We start from the raw sequence: 19,882 nt of genomic DNA on the forward strand, positions 1-19,882 counted from the left end.
TTTAAAGAAAGGACTACTGGGAACTAAACAAAAAAAAGCTACATTCTTCAGCAAAATTGAGGATCTGTAGCCAAGCTAGACTGACTTTACCATTAGAGACTGTCATTAATCATGGGACAATGTGGCTGATTTGTTTCAGTATTTCTCAGGTTTGGGGCAAATCAATGATACCGCATGGCATGAAACTTCTTGCACTTGAAATAAAAGAGAATTTTTTTCCTCCCATCCCTTTGCAGTTCAACATTTGTGAACTAAAACTGGATCAAGTGCAGAGAAACAGTATAACTAGTGTATAACAATCTATGTTATGGAAAGATATATAACAATCTATGTTATGGAAATATATGTAACAATCTATGTTACGAAAGAAGATTCAAGTTTCGTTTGTTCAGCCTAGAAATAACAGTTGAGAGGATAAATCATAAATCTTAGTAAATAAGGCACATGGGAAAATATGGGAGAGGGAGCACTGTGTTTAAAAGAAAGACAAACAAAAAAGGGAAAAAATTACCCTGAAAATTAGAAGTGGCTTCTATTCTTTAGAGGATGGAGTCATGAAGTTGCTTTGCAGCAGGAGCAGAGGACCCAGTCCAACCCCAAGGTGAATAGTTCCACAGTTCTTCAAGAGATTATGTGCCTTGGCACTTTCAAGGGGATCTGTGACCCCTTGGCTCCTACCCAAAACTCTCTGAATTGAATACAATTAAGACCGGGATCTACAACAGGACGGTGAAACTTGTTGAATGCTTCCTCCTAGTGGTTTTAGCTCAAAATGACATGTTCGAAGTGAAAAAAAAACAAACAAAAAACAAACCACAGTTGTAGCCTCTATCTCAACTATAGAGATTGAAACCTAAAGAGATAAATAACTGGCTTATAAAGGAGTATTATCAGCAAGCAGGGAGCTTAGAGGGCGTGGGAGGAAGAATTATGCTAAAAGAAAGTCACATTTTAAAGGTCAGAAAGTTAAATGAGTAAGAATTTCCAGTGTAAAAGAGAATCAGATCATGAATGGGAAGCTGAAATAAATAACTCATATATACAAGAAAGAATAATAACAAATAAATAAGATGTGGAATGGGCTTAAAATGGGGCACGGATGAGGTTTTGGACAGCTTTAGGGTTAAAGGTTATCTATACATGTATGATAAAGGTTAGGTAAACAGTCTCCTTTATTTTCAGTGAAGATGCTGTTCAATATGGGATTGTATTTTCCTTGGCTAACAAGAAGTGTTTGAATGGAAATGTGAGTGCAACCATGGAAGAACCTAGAAGGGAATTAAAGCCTTTTTGGCTTTAACCATTGAGAATGGGCACATGAAACTGCAGATTTGTCAGTAAGGATTTTGAGAGAATCTGTCAAATCAGGACAGGTAGCAGGAGTGAAAAAAAATCCACAAAATCCAACCCAAATGTAATACTTAATTTGAAAAAGATGTAACAAGCAACTCAAGCAATCAGAGACTTGCTAATCTGAACTGAGCGTGTTGCAGGGCCGTGGGACACATTTTAAAGGGGAAATAATGAAAGACTTGAAGCAAAGTGAAAAATTGAATGAAATAGGTTTGAAATCTATTTACTAAGAAAGAAGAATGTGGTAAATCTTATCCACTGGTATTCTGATAAACAATAATGTAATAGGACAGAGCATAAAGTCCTCTACTGGGGGCCAAATGGGAACATTTGCTACCAGGTGAGGGAAACAACAGAGCACTATGAAGAGCTGGATAAATTACAGAAACAGAATGTTTGTGATGCATAGTGTGGTGCAATCATGAGATGGACAAATGCAAGTGAAGATCCATCAGCTGAGACACAGTCCATGGAGTGCAGGATGCAATAATACAGCGGGAAGGCATGGGTGAGGTTGCATCTGCACCCATGCATGTGCTGGTAAATGATGCTCAAGAATCATACAAATCAAATAAGAATTAAAGGGCTTCTACAATAGACAGGGGATTAGAAAGGCTTTATAAAGAAGCCTGGAATCCTAGTTTATTTAATCCCACAAAATGAAAATCAGGAGGAGAGCTGTGACTGTTCTGGAGAGGGGAATAAATGTCAGTGAGGGTTAAACCAGAGTATTGAGCAATGCTTATTTTTAATACAACCTTCATCAGCCACCCTTCCTCTCAGTGTACTAAAGGCATGCAGTTTCCCTGTGGTGAGTTTTCCCAATGGGAACTTTACATGATCCCGTGGCTATGGGCCAGGCCTCTGGCACAGAGAAAAGCTGGAAAATGCACCTAGAAAATTTGTCATCTGTACCCTAGTGCTCTCAAAGCACAAGTTGCTCCAGCAGAACAAGACCAAATCATCCAAATTGTGTTGGCTTATCCCATCCAGTCAATTGAGATGATGGCCCCTAACTGAGACCTTATATGTGTTGGCACAGCAACACCAGAAGGTGGAAAGAGATTTTCCTGCAACAAGTGCAAAATAACTTTTGCAGGAGGATATAGCAGCAGAGGCTAGTATGTTCACAAGTCGTGTACAGGACAAATGTGAATACAATTGCAGGCAAATAGGTGCAGAAGCTTGTTGGACAGGTGCTGAACTAAGGCTTGTGCAAGCTGATATAAAAAGTAGATCCAGAGGGTCTGCTTTTGGATAGCATAAGCACAAATTGAGTGACCTTAACATAGGTTGATATGTTATGGTTATGTCATGTTGCCACTGAAAGGCACTGGAAGCACAGGTTTAAACGCTGACAAATATCCTGCAGGTGAGCGTTGGGCTGCATTTGACTAAATGGGTTACAGCTGGGGTTACAGCTCTTGACCTGAAGACATCACAGAGAATGTCTGCCCACCTGGCAATTTGTTTCACAGTTCATTAGCCTTACACTTAAAGCACAAGCTTACTTTTTCATTTAAATTAGCTTGACTTCAGCTCCAAACTACTAGTTCTTGATATACCTTTAATGCTACATTAAAACATTCTTTAGTACCTGTTATTTTCATTCGGTGAAGGCATTTCTTCACTATCACCTCTCTATTTATTATTTTAATGTGAGCGGAATGACCTCTTAAAGCCTCTCGCACAAGCATTTTTCTCATCAATCAAATAATTTTTTGGCTCTTTTCAGTGTCTTCCTTTACCTGACCCATCAATACAATAGCTACTGCCTGTCATGGCTGTTACAGCCCTGAGAATATGCAGCCAATTTTCCCTCTTCTGGGAGCTGAAGAGCAGGAACCAACTGTCAGGAGCTTTATGACACGTGGCTAGGAAAGAGTTAATCCATGCAGCCATCAGGAGCCAGCTGCAAGCTATAAAAGATGGAGGGTGGAGGGAAGAAAAAAAAAAAAAGAAAGGAGAAGATAGCTGAGGGTAGAGGTGAATGTCTGGGAGAAAGGTGTCTTGTCTCTGTTAAGGTAAGGTAGGGGAGAGCTGGGTGCTTTTTGGGGAGGACGAGAAGCAGCAGCAGTGGTAGTGGTTTGAGGCTTAGCAACTGGAGGTAGATTTGGACTGGATGACTCTGGTTAAGGTGTGAGCTTCTGTGGGTGGGAGGTTCTCAAGGAGGTGACCCACCTGCCCTGGTAAGCTAGGGAGTGCCTTGATGTTTTATTCTGGTGTCCAGCTCCCTGGTGGGAAGAGGTGACCCTGTGCTATGAGGGACCAGGTTGAGTCTGAGCCAGCCCAGAAAATGGGTGTCTGGCAGTATGGTGAGGAGAAGCAGCTGGGCTTGCTTCTCAAAAGAGCATATGTTTTAATATTTAAAGGAGAAATTTCAGTCAATTGTTCAGTGTATCTCTTAATAGTATTAGTAACCTGCAAATGTTTGGTTTGCTTCATATTTTCTCCCCTCAAATCAACAGTTAATCTTGAAAGGAAACATCTTTCCTGATGTAGGGAGCGTTTGCATAGTTAAGTTTTAGATCAAATCTGCTGGTGATTCCCAAACATCTTCTCAGGCAGCTTCTACATTGCCACCCCTACCCCTCAAAAAAATGGGGAAGATACCAGCTAGATCTGTTCCCTTGTTCTGGTTTGGTACTTCTCCAAGGCTGAGCCCACTGCTGGCTGTGAGAGCCCCTGGGGCAGCCAGGCCTCTGTTCACCTCAAGTGTGCATGATGCAGTTCACACCTCAGGCTCATGTTTTTGGCAGATATTTTATCTCTATGAGGTTCAAGTCATATTTCCAAATTTCTCCTCACAGTGTGAATCACAGCTTGATTCTGTGAAATGAGAACTGGGTGCCTGATGTGATGCTGCATCGCAGGTCTCGGCACAGGAGCAATCCTGTGCCACAGATATCTCTGGAATGGTAAAGAAGTGGCCTTGTTGGATGGTTGGATTCAGGAAATGGTGCTAAGACATGTGTAATGCCATGACAGTGTTTCCATTGATACCCCTGACTGCAGGGCAACCTCACCAAAGTGTGCTTGTTCAACCCCAGCTGTGCTCCCACTCTGGTATTAACAGAGCACAGTGATGTGGGGTCTGTTGTTCCCTATAGATGTTATAACCCATTGACTGTTAATGTTTCACTGGATCAGGTATCACATATTGCATGCTGTGCTTGTTGACATTGATTTTTAGGATCAATATATTTAATTAAAGTGGAGGATGCCAAAACTCTCTTTCACACAACTGTGTTTGGCAGTTATGAGCAAGAGTGACTGCTATTAGGCTCCTGAAAAACACGTGGCTTTCTCCTGAGCTAAAGATGGCTACACAAGTAAAACGAAATCCCATGAAAAAGCCCTGTGCAGGACAAGATGTGGCCATGCTACAAATTGAGATGACTGAAACTATGACCACCAAAAAGAGATCTTTTGGGCCCTGCTGCAAAATGCATCAGCAAGCACTGCTGCCCCCCCTGATGGTGAGAAGCCAGGGGAGGCTGGTGGGGCTGAGGATGTCTCTATTCCCTTCACATGGCTCTTCTTACCAGTATCAGCTGGCCTAGAGTTAATCTTCTTCCTAGTAGCTAGTGAAGTGATGTGTTTTGGGTTTGGTATGAGAGCAATGTTGATACTGATGTTTTTAGTTGTTGCTAATATTTATACTAAGTCAAGGATTCTTCAGTTTCTTGGTCCCTGCCAGCAAGAGGACTGGATGGAAAACTGGGAGGTGACACAGCTAGGTAAACTGACCCAAACTAGTCAAAGTAATATTCCATACTGTATGACATCATGCTGAGTATATATAAGCTGAGGGAAGAAGAAGGGGGCGGGGGGGGGGACCACACACTTGGCATTGTGGTGATGCGTGATGGAGCCCTGCTTTCCTGGAGATGGCTGAACACCTGCCTGCCCGTGGGAAGTAGTGAATTGATTCCTTGTCTTGCTTTGCTTGCATGGCTTTTGCTCTACCTATTAAATTGTTCTTATCTCAACCCTCAAGTTTTGTATTCCTTTTTGATTCTCCTTCCCATCCCTCTAGGTGAGGGGAGAGGGAGTAAATGAGTGGTTGTGTGGTACCTAGTCAACAGCTGGGGTTAAACCACAACAACTAGATTTGACCATACTGCATCATGCACTTGGGTTTATACACAGGCCAATCTTCTGCAAGAGCATTTGTCAGATTCTCCAGGCAGGGAGCAGGATGCTTGATCTAAACCACATGGACTTAAACATGTAGCACCTATTTCCATCTATGTTATGTGTAGCAGGTACAAAATAAAATTTTAACTTATCCTACCTTATTTATCTACAGGACAAAGAAGTTACTCAATTTGAATACTTTCTTTAAAGAACTATTTCCCTCCCCCGCCTCCCTGTTCTTCCCTGAAGTTTCTGGATGTATTTTTGAGTGACTTTTTTTTCAGGGAAAAAAACAGCTGGCAAATTTTCAAGTTCGTATGGCAACTGGCTCCCTCTTCCATTGAGGCCACAGCACAGCAGCAAGAAAAATTGTAGTGATTCCCACCATCACCCAGAAGTAAGTTAATTTCAGCTGTTAATTCATTTTTAATTTGTCTGGGAAATTTTTACACACTTCTCATTTCTTCAAGCAATTCCTGTGTAAGGGCCTCAGATGGAATAATTTGATTGATGGTGTTGAGCCCATTTATAACAGCTGAGGACCTTGTCTGCTAAAATCATCATGAACTAAACCAAAGTTATGGGGGTTTGGTTTTGTGGGTTTGGGTCAGTCATGAGACAAACTAATATGAAAATTTTAAATTGGAAATGATCCAGAATTTTTTTCCCATTTTGATTAAACTGCTTTGAGCCAATCTTATGTGTATTACCTAGCCTTTCAGGAAATACCATTGTACCCTCTACTACTTAAATTCTGCAAACTTCTTTAAAAATCGGTTTTTCATTTATTTCCACAAGCCTTAGCAGCCTATTAGCTGACATCAATCTCAACATCTCCTCCAAACAACACCTCTTCAGAAAAATAAACTCATTACAGAGCAGTTTACTGGGCACTACCCTTGATCCCATGGTCTCTTTCTAGAGTGCACCTGCAGGCACTTCTCTTTACTCAGGACAATACAGTTTCCATCTTTCTCTCAAGCTGAGAAAAAGCTGAAGTATGGCGGCTCTTACATAGAGAAAAATGTCAGAAAAATTTTAGGAAGTAGGCACTTTTCAGGTAGTGGCTATTTTATAGGTGGGGTCTTCTGGTTATGTTTATGGCAAGATCTTCACGCTTCCAGGAGAACTGGTTGGTGTTATAGGTTTGTTGAAGTGAAGGGACGTGGGGGGAAAACAACCAACCAAAAATAAAAACCTTAAACAAACCACCAAAGTCCCATATATATATGTGTGTGTATATATTCACCCAAAATAAACCCCAATTCAATAAAAATAATGCTGAGATTTCTGGCTGACTTGCTTGCTTCAAGGTATAGAAAGCAAGTGGGAGGACTGGGACTGGGCGCTTCTGTGTCTTACTGCTCACAAGTCAGCTCAGGCAGGAAGAGCCCTGTAGAAGACCTGCATATTTATGTATTTGGTTTACGTGGTGAGGTAAACGCAAGATAATTTATCAGTAATACAGGACAACATCAACTTTAGGCTCATGACACAGTCAATGCAGGGGAGAAAGGCATCTCCAGAGGCTGATTGATCTTGTCCGCCTAGGGATGGGTAATCACATATATCTTTCCACTGATCCTTTGGCAGGGAGACATGATATGACTTATTTAGACTTGGACTTGGGTCTAACTTTCAGACACCTTAATGGAAGCACACGAATCCCACTATAACTCACACTAGACTGGAAAAAAATGCACAGACCTCATAGCTGTAAAGCACCAACCTCTGATGGGTTTACTGGAAAGTCAGTTTGGGGAGAAATCTAAGACTCTGCAGTGAGCCCAAGTCTGCTTAGTCTAGTGAGTAGCCTCCTTTGTTTCAGTCTCAGTTTCTTTTAGTGTGTTAAAGCCCTAAACTGGTCTCCTGTATCTAATGAGATAACAGGGCTGAGGCATATTTGTGCTGCATTTCTCAGACAAGCCCTTACTAGGCATATTGTTGTAGCCAAGTTTTCCAAGCGTGTGGACTTGAAGAGTTCATCTTGCTTGGTGGGTTTTTTTGTTGGGTGTTTGTGTGTGCTGGTTTTTTTTTTAAGAAATAACTGCTTTTGTTTGCTTATCTATTGTACAAGCTGGGTTTCATAGCTGCACTTGTCTTTGTGTTGGATAATAAACTTGAGGTGTGAAGTGAGGCTGTAGAGTGGTGGGATGTTCCTGGGGAGGGACTGATATGAGCGAGTTACTGGTGTCAGCGTATTTTACAAAAATAGTAAAATAGTGACCCCACTTGTAAGAAAAAATGGGGCAAACTGTCACTCGGTTCAGAAGTGGGTACCTGCCTCTTACATATATTTACGCTTCAACTTTTCCTTTACTTCAAACCATCTGTTTAAACCAGCTTTTGTGTTTTGTCCTTCTCTTTTGAACAAGAGTACAGAAAAAGCCAAGAAGTGAAAATGTGTTAGAAAAAGCAAAATACAAAAAGTGGCAGGCGGTGGGAAGTGCTTCTCCAGCATCTGTCCTTTCTGTCAGGCTCCCAGGTGCCCACAAGACAGGCCACTCCTGAACACATGCAGCTCTTTCGGTCACCAAAGTAAATTGTTAGGATTTTGGGGTATTGTCTCTAGGTGGCTGTGTTTTGTGTTGAGGACAGCGATTCCTTTCGAAATATATGGCAGAAACCCCAGTCCTATCCCAGATGAAATAATAAATAAAAGTTAAAAACAAAAAACACCCTCTCAGAGAGCACTCAGACCCTGTGGAGGGGGAAAAAAAATTGGACTTTGCTTGATGCTGAGGAGAGCATTCAATATCCAGCAAGGGTCTGACCCTGCACTAGGAGGGGGTCACCTTGGAAAGCAAAATGTAGTTGTTCCATGTGTGCATTGATGACCTTTAATGGTAGGTTTCCAGTCAAGGGCAGTACAGTTCTTAAAGGCTCCATTTGTTCAGAGGTAGGGTATTGCATTAAGGATGAAGTATGAAAAGCTGAGAGCCTTGAGCAATTATAGCTTTGTTTAAAATCCTCTCCAGAGGCAAACCAGAAGGATTCAAAGAATTCCTTGATTTTTTAACAGAGCAAACGTTTGGTTGCTTGGAAGACCCGGGGACTTTGCTGTAGTTTATCCCGGCAGGTAATCTGGGCTGCTGCATTAGCAGTCAAATCCCGGTTGAATGCTGTCCTCCTCCTGCCCTTTATCATTGTGAGTGGCAGGCTGGCTTATTACATTAGATTTCCAGGTGGTTTATGCTGGAGGGGCCTCTTGTACAGGCTCTAACTTTGTCTCAGGTCTAGTTTGGTCTAAAAACTGCTTGCTGGGGAAAGGAAGATGAGGTGGAAATTGGTGGTGGGACCTGGTGGAAGTTTTAATTTCGAAGTAGGAATGGGAAGGAGAGGGATGAGAAGTTTGCAAACTGTGCTTGCAAACAGGCAAAGAAGAGGAGAAAGCCCGGGGGGGGGGGGAGGCTAGTTGCTTGACTCTTCACTTGGGCAAAAGAGGTGGCTGGTGGATGTATTTGGTAATTATTTCTGGTTGGGGATGGTGGAGATCTGCACATAAGTGTCTCCTTTGGATTTGTGGGTGGCTTTTGGATTCCCCAAGTAAGGAATGAGTCACTCCAACAACCCACCAGTTTGTGAGCACCTCTTTGTCATTGAATCCTTTTCTACTTATAACCTTCCATGCAGGCTTTTGCTGGCCACCCATCTTCCTATTGCCTTCATCCCGCCAGGAGGATGAGTGTCAGCACTCATGCGAACAATCCCTGAAGGCAACAGGGCTCAGACAAGTTGCCTGTGTAGCTACAGTTTCAGGATAAGAGTTTCAGTTGGAAAGAGCTTTAGAGGGCAGGCCCCATGTCCACCCGGGGCTCCTTAAGCTGCTCAGCTTGAAGATGCTGAAAAATGCTAATGAGAGTTCCTGAATTCAGTCAAACCTTCCTCTTTACAGAAGGCAAGACTCTGTTATCAGATCTCTGTGCTGTTGCAGTAGACTTGGGTTGGAAATGGATGGAGAAGCAGGTATGCTAGGGAAAAGTGACCAGAAAGAAATCGTCTGGTGGGCTGGAGACTTTTGCAAGCAAAACAACATGGGCAGTCAAACCCCTGCAGCCTACACCCCCGGGACTGGCAGCTTAGTAAGTACAAGGGTGAAAAGATCAGTGAGGACACAGAGGGGTAAAGATGATGCAGAAACCTTACAGGAAACCCTACAAGGAAAGAAGGAGCAGGATGATAACTCAGTTTAATTTCTCCCAGATTTGTCAAGCTTTTATCAGAAATTCCAAGCCACTTAACCACTTGTAACCACAATTTGCCTGAGACCTGACACATGCAAACATCAATAGGTCTAGAGCAGTCCAGAGGAGGTCCACACGATTATTCCTGTGCTGAAAGACATTGTGGTCGTCTTTGCCTGGCTACACTGGGTCTTCCTACCCCAAGCACTTCACAGAAACTGAAGTGGCAGTGTCTAAATACAAACTAATAGGCGTTAGAATTAATTAAAAGATTCAAAGGGAAATGGTTCATGGTTCATGATTCATGTAAAATATTAAGTAAATGTACTGGAAGGAAGCTTGACCTTAATTAGTCTAAAATGGAGGAGGGAGAGCATGTTGGACTTCAGTGGAAGAAAGAAGAGGGATCAGGGTACTAAATGCAGAAAATTACTTCATCACTTTGAATTTCCCTCCAGTCCTTGTGTGGATGATCTTCTCTGCTCTTCTCTTTGCTCATGCCTTCAGGTGCACCTGAAGGCATGCTTCCAGCTGCAGGCGTGCAGGTAGTGTTGGAGCAAAACCAACTAACCAACTTTCTCTGAGTCTGTTGGAGATTTTTTTCTTTTTGGATGTCTTTAACACAATGAAATGCAAAAGACAAGCCAGTACTAGTTTCAGCCTGGAAAGATACCTTGGAGATCCTCTGTATAATGTGCAAGGGGTGGCTCTGGAAGCAGAAGCAAGGCAAGGATTTGCTTAAAATGCCTGTGCAAGGAAAGGAAAACATGTGGCAAATGTGATTTTGTATCAGGTATGGTTGATCTTGCAGTGTCTATAAGGCTAAAACATTTCCAGATGCTTTAGATTCTACGGGGAAATTTTTTCTAGAGATGGTTAACCTTTCTTTGGTCTGCTTTGAAGCCCTTCCATATGGAAACCACAGCCAAAACTCTCACAGAGCTTGGCAACATTTAGATTTCACCACCCACTGAAACGTTTCCCTGGGGCGTCCAAATTCCAGCTGAGCCTAGGAGCTCTCTTGGTTCCCTCCATGTGCTAAGCCTTGCCATTCCTCAAAGCTGCTAAAGAGATGGCAGTGTCCTCTGCTAGAGAGGCTGCAGGGATAAAGCAACTTTGGTGTCATAAGTTGGTGCTTTTGACCCAAAAAGAAGGGAATATGAATATATTTCTCAGTCACTTTGCAAAGGCTCAATGTATGACCATTCCTTTGTAGGAGCCTTTACCTAACCTGGGAAGCGAGGGGGGCTGGGTAATTTTTTGGAAGAAGTTAGCAAAGGAAAGTTAATGCGAGGTGAAGTTTTTCTCAACCTTCTGGGTATAAGAAATTCATCCAGCCTACGATTCATTACGACACAGGGAACATGGGAGGAACAGAAGCTTTGCGAGAAACCCAGGCTCTGCCTTCCTGACAGTGCTAATTGCTAAACCCTGTGTAAACACTTTCCCCACTTTAGCAAAGCAGTGTTGCTCTGCTCTCTGAACTGCCAAATCACCAAATATTTGTGCTGTTCACAAGCGGCAAGAGTGTGGTAATGGGACATAATTCAGCCCAGCACAGCATAACCTTCATCCTCTTCTAAATTAAAATGCAGCTGTCTTCTGGTGTGACATAAAAGTGGCTTAATTTGGGGTGGGGGGAGCCATTTCAGGGAAACAAAGTAACAGCTCACATCATTAAAGTAAAATTGATGTGTCTATCAGAGCACTGAATGCTTTCTTCACACTTGGACACATTCGTTGACAGAGACACTGCCTGCCTGTAATTTTTTTTCCCCCCATTAAATTAGATTAGCTCACTTTAGGATTATATCTTTTGAGTCTGATTGAACAAATGTAGCAATTTAGCCAGGCGTTACAGGATTTCCCCATGGATGCTTGATGAAAGATGCTCCATGAGGATGATACACTTAATTAAAAGATGGAAGCTGAAGACTGATACAGATGTATCCTGACACAGCAGCTGGGTTTATGTCAGGGTCTCTTTGCTTATTGAAATTGAAGTGGGGGATGAGAAGACATCAGGGCTCTTACTGCAGATGAAGGACAAGCCCAGATCACAGACAATGTTACGTGATGAGGTTTTAGCACCATCTCTGATGCGTCCCAGCAGTGGGTTCAGTGCTGGTGCAAACCATGAGCTGACCTTCTGCTTTCCATGCCACAGAGGTGGGAATGTGGAGGGGTCCAGCACTGCAGGTTTGCTCCATTCGCTCACTGTGGGGCTGGGAAGCCAGAAGGGAGCTTGTGGTGGGGGATCCTTACTGAAGGGGGGTCAGTACGGGATGGCCAAACCCCTGTTGCCTGGTTAATAAATGAGCAGTGTGTTGGTGGTCTGAATGAGAGGCCCTTTCTTCATCCCGCATGCCCTGAATCTCCTTTTATCCTTAGATAGGAAAACTGTTCTTGTCCTGGTATCTCATTTCCTTCCAAAGGGAATTACAACAAATCACATTATTTTTCTTTCCCGGTAGAGGGAAGTATTGGCTAAATTGAGTTGTGTGCAACAACCTCATGACACCTCCTGCTAAAGGAGCTTCTCGCAGCACTTAACCCAGGTAGTAAAAGGCTTTATAGAAAGCTGGGGTCTGTGGAAATCAAAAGCACTCCACTGAACACCAGCAGGGAAAAACCTTTCAAATTTTGAAGAAAAATACTTTTTATTTTTTTCACCAGATGAAATTTTGCAAGAAAAGTGTTTCTAAAACAGCATTTTTTTTTTTTAAGGAAAAGCGAAGAATATGTTTTAAACTAAAACTGTTCTCCAAACTCTCACAGTTTCAAGGACTGCATATTTTTCAATTTCTTTGTTACCTTAAAAAAAGGTAGTAACAAATGTGTAGGGATATGGCATGAAAGAAAGGCTTTATAAACATCTTGGGAGAATAAATGGCTTTTTGCAACCAGCATTGCTGTCTATAATCCCCTTAAGAAAAGTGATTGCTTTGTGGGGAAAAAGGTATCTTTTTGGAGAGAATTGAATAGAAAGATGACATCAACTGATCTCCCGCATAGTATTCATTTTGCTGCTGGTACTTACTTCCATCTGACATGCACATTTATTGGATTTCAGCTGACTTGCATGAACTTTTTCAGACATTCGGTAAGGCCGCATTACCTGAATGATTCTTCCAGAAAGGAAGATTTTGGCAAGACAGCACAGGCTTAATCAATTATCCTCTCTCTGATCAGCCTGTCTATAGGGTTCCAATTAACATGGTTGCTTTATGATTAGTGTTTGCATTATGAGTTGCTCCTGTGCCAAGGATGCTCCCCACTTGCTGTGTGTGTTTGATGCTGCACAGATCCAGAACCCACCCCTGAAGCACTGCCTTCAGCATATGCTCGTGGGTTAAAGTCCTATGTCTCCTGAACCGATGCCTAAAAGGAGGCAATTTAGAAAGAAGAACCCAAATAACTTATACACATTTGAACTGAAAACAGGAGGGAGGGATGGTTTTCTGGGCTGTGAGTTAACTAGGGGGTAGGAAATGGGGGGAAACCACCGCAGTCCTGCTTCTAACCTGGAATAAATTTGACAGGTAGTTTGCCCCTCCTGTACTTCTTCCTACCTTTTATTAATCTTATTTCCTTTGTAAATATTGCTCTGCTTTTTCTATAAGCTGGGTTCAGGTTGAGAAGATTTTTGTTATCACAGGAATGAGGATTTTCTAGTATTAGGAATAATTTTTCAACTTCTGAAGACAGATGAAACAGACATGTCTTCCCGGTGTTTCATCAGAGTTTACCAGTGTTTCCTCCCCCTCCTTCCTCCCCCCCCCCAGTTGAAAATTTGCAGTAGCACTGTCTATTGCAGACTGCACAAGTGAGACAAGAAATGGTTAGCTCAGGAGCAGTGGGTGGGATGTTAACTGAAAGCTCATGGCTTTCCCCTCCTTTCCCTGGCTGTGACAGAGACTTTGCTGGCTCCCCTGGCTCGCTCCCCCCTTCATTTCTGTGATCAACCCTGAGACCGTTTCTACTGAGATTCCTCAGGAAGGAGGGAGGACAGAGATGAGGACCTTTGTTCATGGATTGTGACTGGAGCAAGAACTGGATGGAAGAGGCTAAAATATTTACTTTTAGCTGCTGGGGCCCCTTTCACATGAAATTCCTGAATTTAGCTCCAGCAATGCCTGCGTAACATCAGCCTGCAGAGGGAAGTTCTGGTCTGTGAAAGTACAGGCAAGGATATATCAACCCAAAAATTCCCTCAAATGCATCCAACTGTAAATCTGTCCCAAAATATAAATCTTCACCTGTCCTCAGCAGAGTGCACTATGCCACAGCCAAGGTAGTCTGTTAATTAACTCCTCCTCCATAGGAAGAAGCAATAGGCTTACCTGTTCCCTCAGCACAAGCCCAGCAATCCCATGATAGTATTTTTTAGGTGTTTGGATGATCTGGGGGAAGAAGCACAATTTTCAGAATGATGTAGAGAGCATGTCTCCCAAGGTAGGGGTCTGTGCTGTTCTGAGCGCCCCTACCATGATGCTGGGCCTGCTGCCCCAGAGCTGGGGGTGTTTCTGGGTGCTGAGAGTGTCTGTATGGTGGGACCACACCATAGCCATCCCAGCATGGAGGATCTCCACTGGGGCTATGTTGTTGAGATGAACAGTGTGACCCCAGCCTGCTGGGCCCAGGCCAGCAACAACCCCTGCACAGCATTTTTTCTCTATCTAGTTTTTATATTTTTTGCTTTATCTAGTTGAACTTAAATGGTGTTTGAAACCTATTAAACTCTGCTGGAAAGAAAGCTGTTCCTCTTGTAAAGTAGAGACATCCTGCAGAGATGTGCCAGCACAGCGGTAGGAGTCCAACAGCAGGAGTTGACCTGCTGAGGACTCACAGTTTGCCTTTCTGGTGCTGAAAATATGTCCTCTGATGGCTTTGAATCCTCCTGAAAACCTCCTTCTGTTTGCACAGCCACCACTCAGCTTGACCTTGAGTGATTAAATCCCTGAGGAGTTATCTTCCCTTATCTCCTACCTCTCGTATTGTTCTGCACCTCTGCGTGGCTCTAGGCTTTCCCAAGCTGTTTTCCCACCAGGGAGCTCGAATCCATCCTCCTCTGCCTTTCCTAGTCCTCATTCCCCTCCATCTCCCTTCATTTGTAGTCTTTGTTTTCCAGTCTTTGACCTCTACCCCTTCTTCTTGTCTCCCTCCCTCCTCCTCTTCCTCACCTAGCTCAACCCCATGTTATGCTTCTTCATTCGCTGCTTTTCCATTTCTGAGTCCTTGTATATTTTGAATCCCTCACTTGGTAATTTCCTTGAGCATGGACTTGCTCTCTAATGGAGACCTGCTCCCCATCAACCTTCCTGGGGCCACTGCTGCATTTTGGGGGGCTGTTTTGCAGCCCCCTCAGCTTTTTTCCCCTACATGATCTGCTCCTTTCCCAGTGCTTGAATCTTTGATAGCTACCAAACCCTGATCTGTGCTCATAGGAGTGTTTATTACAGCTCCAGACTCTTCCTGGAGTGATAACCACCACCTCGTAGTCCATCACCAAACCAGTAAAATGATGCCAGCCTCCCCTGCACACCCTGTTTTACCCTGCTGGCTATCGTGAGGTCTTCTTGCAGTTCTTCAGAAGTTTCTTCCACTTTTACCACCCTGAATACTTCAATACTGCCAGCCAGCTCTTGACACCACACTCTCCACCTAGAAGCATCCATCTGTGACCCTCCCGGCCATCGCTGGGCAGCTTATTTTTGGTGGAAGCTATCGTTCCTGCTCACCAGGTTGCTGCCCTGTTGGTGCGAGGCAGGCCCTGCTCCTGGAGGCCCATGGCTGGCCAGGGGGTGATCGGGGGGACAGCCTGGGCACTGGCCCCACCTGTCCCCCCCTCCCCTGTGTGCTGGGAACCCCTCGCTGTGTCCTGCTGTCTCTCTCCTGCTGCTTGAACCTGCTTGCGGGGCACCCCCAGCTTGCAGTGCAGCTCCATCCCCCCTCCGACCTTTCTCCCCAGGCGTCTTCATCCCACCGCAGAGCTCCTTCGCCCCTCTCCTGCCGCCGCCTCCGTCCGCCTCTCCCCCACCCCTTTTCCTTCTCCCCATCCCTCTCCCTTCCCCTTCTTCCTCGCCCCCGCTCAGCCCTCACCCTCCTCACCGCTCACCGCCGCCAGGGGGCGCTGCGGGCCCGCCCCGCCTCGGCCGGGCTCGGCTGGGCTCGGCGCGGGGGGCGTGGCCTCGGTCCCCCCGCCCGCCCCCCGCCCCCGCCCGCCCCCCGCCCGGCCGGGGCTGCGCTCCCGCGGCAGCCGCACGCACAGACGGCGCGGCGGCTCCGAGCCATGCGCCCTCCGCGGCGGGCGGGCAGCTCCGCGCCCAGCAGCCGGGCCCTTCCCGCGGGACGGTGCCGCTTGGGGACTAAAACTCTGTGGATACAATGAAGTGGCTCTGGGACTCTTGGTTTAGCAGGAAAAATTAAATAAACCAATGTAAGTTTCTCTTTTTTGTTTGCTTGTTAATAAAATAATAATAAAAATTAAAAAAGAAAACAACAAACCAAACAAAAATACAAACAAAAAGACGTCCGGTTCTAAGCGTGTCGTGCAGGAGGAACTGGTAGTGCCGGGCTTTTTCCCTTCCCCGAACTTTCCCTTGGAGCGGGCGGGAGCGGTGGCACCGCAGCCGTCCCGTCCGGGCAGGGTGGCGGGGAGGCGGCCGGGGCCGGGCGGGAGCGGAGGGCGCTCAGCAAAGCTTGCGTCGGGCTGTAAAGGTGGAAGGTATAGTTATAGATGTATATTTTGCTGTTGAAGGGTAGTTTGGGCTGGGAATCTGTCTAGTTTCCATCTCTCTTCCCACCCCCAGAAGTGCTGGAAAGAACTAACAACACAGGAAAATACTCTGCAAACGGTCGGGTTAATGTCATGTGCTGTCAGGTGTGTTGGAGCAGGAATTTGGTGGCACGTTTGGAAGGGAAGAAATGAATAAGACCGGGTATTTATGTGGTGGCAGGGAAAATGTATCATTCTCCTGTATCGTGAGACTATTGCTGGTATTACTTGTAAGAACTGACATATTTTAAGTATGTATCTCGACAGCACCGCTTACCTCAAAGCTGTTTGGAGGATACTCTCTGCTTAAAACGTTTGGAGTTGTTACCGGCACAAATTAAAAACTTGTCTTGGCTTATGGAAATAAAAGAAAAACAGGGAGAGCTGTGCTGCACCCTGGCAAGGTGATCGTGGTTTGATGGAGGCAGCCCCGAGGGGGACAGTGACATACTGGGAGCACTGTAAGAGAGAACGAAAGCTAAATTAAAGCAAAACTCATGCAACTGAAGCGTGGCTGCAATGGGAATAAAACAGAACTTTTTGGTTTATTTTTCCTGGAGATTTGGGTGAGGAGGTGGAGATGAGCTTCTAGGAAGCAGAGAAGCACACGAGGCACGCACACCTATGCCAACAGGTCTCCTTTGGCCTGGGAAGGATGAGCTGAGCTCTGTGAGTGTTTGAGCCCAGCTTTTTTTTCCAGTTGCAACCAGGGCAGCTGCTGATCCCGCAAGACGGGCATCGGATCCAGAGTTGGTGGCCCTGATTTCTCCCACCGCCAGGTTGGCGAGCAGCTCTTCCCAAAAGACAGGGTGGATGGTGGAATAAACGCAGCGATTCAAAGAGGATTTGTCAATACTAAAAATAACCAGGCCTGCAGATGTGTCCTAGAGGGTCGTGTCCAGGCGCAGCGTTTTCTGGGCCAAGGAGCCGATTTTGGCGATTTTCCGTCCGTGTCTCCTGTCCAAGGTGCTGAAGTTGGTTTTGCTGCGATTTCCCAGGATTTCGGGGCTTTGCAGAAGTGGTCTTGGAGGTTCTTTCTCGTCTGAAACTGGGGGAGGGGTTCTCCCCCGGGTGGTACGAAGAAAAAGCAGGGTTGTGTTTTCAGACACGTATATTTGATCCGTCCTTTTGGCGTGGGAAAGCAGGCCAGGTGGAGCTGCAGATGGATCCGGCAGATCCTCTAAGCTTTTGGTGGCAGAGAATTGAAAAGGTCAGAGCTGTGAGGCAGTGAGAAGTGATACCCCTTTATTCTAACGAACCAAGAAAGTGGTGGTCTTGAGAGTGTTGCTGCTGGTGGTTTGAGCGCATTGCCTCCAATGAGATACCTAGTTCCAAAAAAAGTAGAGGGGAGCCCGCTGTCAGGACAGGATGGGAATGATGCAAATGGGATTGGAGCGATGTCCACTGCCTTTGGTAATTTTTTGGGTTTTTTTCTGGTGTAGCCTTTTCAAATGGCAAGCACAGTTGACAGAGAGCTTCGGAAATAGAGGGTCCTTAAGAAAAAAAAAGCATGTCCTTTGGGGGCAAGTGTCTCAACATTTAAGCAATAGAAGCCTGCCCGGCAAGTTGTGATTTTTTAGATTAATGTACCAAAAGGTCTCAGCCTTTAGCGATGTTTGTGTAAGCTTTGGTATGAGGCAGATCACAGTATTGGCAGAAACAATCATAGATGACTATCTTACTTGTAAGTGATTGGAGTTTGATGTTGTAATGTGGTTTTTCCTCAGTTCTTGACACTCATTCTGAATCCATTCGTAGTACAGCTTTGCACTTCTGACTGAAACTCTTAAAGGGTTTTTACAAACTCAGAGGGTCAGATCCTGATGCCCGTGTTTGTACGGAGACGTATTTTATGTGGTGAGGAGTCCTGCAGATTTAAAGCATGCAAACCCTCTGTACAGTATGGTAGAGAACTGGTATTGTTTCATACCCCCAATCATTTGTCAGAGCTCATGAAGGTATTCAGTTGCATCATTGGGTATGTAGCCTAAATACCTTGACCACGAAGGGTGTATGTAGATCATGAGGCTTCCTGACTGAATGACAGCTTATGGGTACAGACTTTAAAACTGCAACAGAATTGAAAGCATTTTAGTCCTGGCTTGAATCAGGAAACGGCCTCGGTTCTCACTATGATGGACTAACACCTGTGGCACCAGCTAATACCTCTCAGCACTTTTACAGACTACAGAAAAATGTTGAGTAGTTGCTGTGTTCTTGACTTAAATGTGTTGTCAAATTTATATTTTAAAATGTACTGATAGGAAATGACACCCTGATGGACAGGGGAGGTTTGTGAAATGTAGCTAGTTTTAATTTCTTTAAATGATCCTATTTATGGTATTAGACAGTGATTGACTCTCTCCCTTCTCTCCCTTCTCTCCCTTCTCTCCCTTCTCTCCCTTCTCTCCCTTCTCTCCCTTCTCTCCCTTCTCTCCCCCGTTTTCTGCTTATTATCCTGAAGGAATTCTCTCTGTATGTAAAGAACATTTTGGATCACATATTAAAACGTGTTGGTGGTTGTTCGGAAATCCTGGTCATGCTTTTCAGAAGGAACAGGTTATTATCTATTATAACCTTAGATGCCTTAGGTTTTGGAGGCTCAATCTGAAAAATATAGAAAAGACCTGTTGTTTTCAAAGGGTGGGTGCTCAGTTCTTCCTGAAAATTACTACCTTGTAAGTTGTCTCCAATTGTCCTCAAGAATTACTTTGGAAAATTACAGCTCTGATAGTTAAAAGGTGACAACAAGTAATTTCTCAGTTCTGTTAAATAAAACTCAGGTATCACAGGAGCAGCGTCACTCTTAAGTGCATGCTTGACTTTTCAGCTTTGTGTTTACATGCTGTCTTGAGGTAGGGCCTTAATCATAGTATGAAGCAATTTATAGTTGAAATTCTGCCGTTGCCTCTCGCTTTTACCGTCTAACCTGAAGGAAAATACATGAAGTCGGTTGGGTATATTCCTGTTTGCTTTTAGTGAATCTCTCTTCCATGGTGTCATGTATGACAGCAAAGAGTTCAGGTAAACTTCTGTTATTTATCATTTAAATAGAGTTGTTCTTATGAACACCTACCAAAAGAAAACACTGGTGATATTTCTGTTGATCTTAGTTTGTTATTTACTCTGCAAACCAAACTGATGGGCCCACTTTGACCTGGCTCTGTCTCTTTGGGTTTCTCTTGCAAAGTGACAGTTTCTAAATCAGGAAGGAAATCAGGTCACATTTCTGGCTCTGCAGGATTTATCTCATTGCTCTTCTTTCAAAGTAATTAGAGTTACTAATAATGAGGAAAAGAAAACTTTTCCAGAACTGGAATGTCCCTAACCCCTCTCTCCTTCTTGTGTTTTTTTGTGTCACTGAAGAGATCCAGGTAGTTCAGAAAGTTTGTTGTGGAGGATCCTTTTGCTCCATTATACAGACAGT

At 44.4% G+C, this 19,882-nt stretch overlaps 1 protein-coding gene across 1 annotated transcript in view; it reads left to right on the forward strand.

Annotated features, from left to right (window-relative positions):
• Positions 1 to 15,952: 15,952 nt before the first annotated feature.
• Positions 15,953 to 19,882, forward strand: part of LOC119147250 (sodium channel protein type 5 subunit alpha-like) — a 217,113-nt gene continuing 213,183 nt past the window's right edge. The window contains exon 1 of the mRNA XM_037385963.1: positions 15,953 to 16,116. The gene's annotated coding sequence lies outside the window, so the exon portion shown is untranslated. The remainder of the gene's footprint in view (positions 16,117 to 19,882) is intronic.

This window comes from Falco rusticolus, chromosome 4 (assembly GCF_015220075.1).
Source record: "Falco rusticolus isolate bFalRus1 chromosome 4, bFalRus1.pri, whole genome shotgun sequence".
In the NCBI taxonomy this organism is placed as follows: Eukaryota; Metazoa; Chordata; class Aves; order Falconiformes; family Falconidae; genus Falco; species Falco rusticolus.